Source organism: Papilio polytes, unplaced genomic scaffold (genome assembly GCF_000836215.1).
Source record: "Papilio polytes unplaced genomic scaffold, Ppol_1.0 DF824158.1, whole genome shotgun sequence".
NCBI lineage: Eukaryota > Metazoa > Arthropoda > Insecta > Lepidoptera > Papilionidae > Papilio > Papilio polytes.
In genome coordinates, this window is record NW_013525046.1 from 761692 (window position 1) to 764937 (window position 3246).

Sequence of the window (3246 nt, forward strand, 5' to 3'; positions counted from 1 at the left end):
GATTCAGGTGGCCGCTTGCTCGTTTGCCACCTTATGTTATAAAAAAAAATCTGTTGTTTCTTTTTTTATGTAAGAATTTGGCAATGTATTTATAATAATTATTTCATAATAAAAGACGTTGTAATATTACCAAATACATAAATTTTGCTTATTTATAAGGGCAGTGACACATCAGTAGAGACCTTGGGACGCACACGTCACGCCTACGTAGTTCCGAGTGGCGGCTTTCGAAATAGGAAACTTGACACTTCACCCTCCCGCTAACTTGAAGGTTCTCTCGTATCCGCAACATTATAATATACAATAATAAATGATTTTATTCTATAGAGGTAGACCTGAAAAGAGATGGATTGCGTGAAAGGTGACATGGTCAAGAAGAGAGTGATGACTGAGATAAGATATATGATGAGAAGATAAGTACGATAAGAATTGCTTCACAAAATAGTAGTTATCATAATTATCAAGTTACATAAATAATTTAAAATCAAGTTAAATGAAAAATAAATTCACGGTTAAAATGTCTTCCATATTCAGTCGGAAGTGAATCTTGTAGCGCGATCATGTCCGTCCCATTAAATCGCGGAAGTTGTAAAGTCCAAAACAAGAATAAAGGCTACATTTAAATTGTAGAACAACAAAGTTAAAATCAATCAACTTTGACATGTTTTTAATGCACGACTTATGGAGACAATTACATGCCTTAAAACGAAAGTTTGAAGGACGTCTGAGAACCATGAGCAAGAAAAACATACAGACGAATTGAATATCTCCTTCTTTTGGGAAGTCGGTTAAAAAACGTATTAATTTAGTAAAATTCTGTCTTATATTAAGGACATTTTGAGGTTATAAAAGGATATTAGCCTTAACTGTACGATGATTCCAGGATGTTATTTTACAGGATTTCCGTCCTGTTCGTGACTAAACATTTCGCTTCCTAGAAGCAACAATATAGTTTGAAACGACTTTTTATCACGTTTTCAACGAACTCCTTAAAAATTACATCTATGGAGTGCTCTATTTGATTTAATAATCGAATTTCGTCCTTATTTTTACTTTTTACGCGCTTTTTTTTTCTACAAATACGCAGTATTATAGGTGAAGTTTTAATCAAAATATATTCAATATTTTTGCCTACAAAAAAGAATTGTATAAACTTTTAAATAAATTATATTAACGTATTCATATTTCATTTTTATTATTTGACATTTATGTTGCTTTTTTTGAAAGTTACAAAAAAAATTAAAGGTAGCTTATTACGTATTTTGTATTATGTTAAATACATTAATAAAATAATCCTTTTCATAAGAAAATTAATAATATTGATAAAAGGCAAAAGCACAGATAAAGTCGTGTGAAAGGAGATAACATGCGAATTTATAGACTTGCTTCTCAACTGGCTTACAGGAATGATATCTATGACAGCTCATACCTACCGTGATGTTTGTAGTCTGTAGGTGACAAATGTATAACCTCCAAAAACCAGTCCTGGGTTAGGCTGTAATCCATGGCATTTAAAATATAAAAGGCCATCTACTTAAAGAATTCTACATATCTAATTATTTGATTAAATCAATCCATTTTCATTTAATTATAGATAGTTTAAGACTATGGATAAGTATATTAAAAGATGAATATCAACAAATATAGAAAAATTTAAGGTTATGTTCGTAGCCTACTATATTTTTTAGCAATTCCGAGCATTAGCAGACATGCTAATCACTAACCTTTCCTGTCAGTATCGAACCAATAAATTACAATGTTCGTATATTTAAGCCTCATTCAAAGCCCATTATATTTGTCCCCAATTTAAAAGCCAAACTTTATATTATTTTTTATTACGATTTCTATTTTACTTACTACTTTACGTAATTGAAACATAAAATATTATTATAAAGGAGAAGATATTCATCACTCCCTTAATTTTTTTAGGTACATGTAGTTTTTCTATTTAATACTTAAAGTTCTCATAAATAATGTCTCGAAGTATTTTGTTTACTTCCACATGCGTTACACCATAAACCATGTTTCAATAATAGAAATGCATCTACGAATTTGTTAAGAAATATCAATAAAACTATAATTCTACGAGTCTATGATACAAATATCCTATTAATTGATTTATCAATAACTTTCACTCTAGGAAAAGAAAACGCTCTTCTTGTTTATATAATTTTATTAAACATAATTCGCATTTCGTCCACGCACTTTATGTCACTTGTGCGGCCGCCATCTTGAATTCCGAGCATACGCCGCGCAATCGATCGCACTACTGAACTTAATGTTTCCGGATAATTATATCATTCTTGTACCAATTTTTTATACTTTGAGATTAAAGCTATATTAGGCTAAGTAAATTAGTTATTAGTATTATGAGTTTTACACAGGGGAACCTAGTGCGGGAGCCAAGGCTCTCATGAAATGTATAATTTCAAAGTGAAATAATAATAAATTTTACATATATTAAGTATATTAGTAATATACATGTACAAATATAATGAAGTAAAATGGTCTTCAAAAATTAAATATTACGATAATATGAACGTATTGACGACTTTGCTCATCTTACTAATATTATAAATGCGAAAGTTTAGATGGATGGATATTTGTTAGAGTTTGTGCCCTAAACTGCTGAACGCATTTCTATGAAAGGCATAGATGTAGAGGATAGTTTGAAAGAGCACATATATGCTACTTAGATACTTTTTTTAATTCTGCCCGAACGGAGTCGCGGAAGAAAGCTAGTAATAAATTTCGTTTATAGATATCAGATACGTATATAGTGATATATATTTATATATTTGATAATAATATAGTAAGTACATAAAATAACGTAAAAAGAAAAATACTATTCCGGAAAGCACATTGTTTTGTTATTCTGATATTACTGGATTAACCTACGGCATAAATAATTTAAGTAAACCTACAGTTTTTAAATTTTAGTAAAAATACATTCACTTATATTGACTAGTCCTAGATACAAAAGTATAAAAAAGTTCGCCTTCCTAATGCTTTGGATTAAAACTCAAATATCGAGGTATGAATTGAATTATTTTCCAGTGAAATTAATGGAATAAGATCCGGTGTTAGGATCGAAGTTCTGTGCGGGGTGGCCAGAGAAAGGATTGAAGTTTTGACCCTGGTAGCTCTGCGGTTGGTAGCTTTGTTGATAGTTAGCAGCCTGATTGGTATTCTGGCTGTAAGGCTGCGGTGTATAACCCTGGTAGGAGAACTGGGGCTGCTGATGGT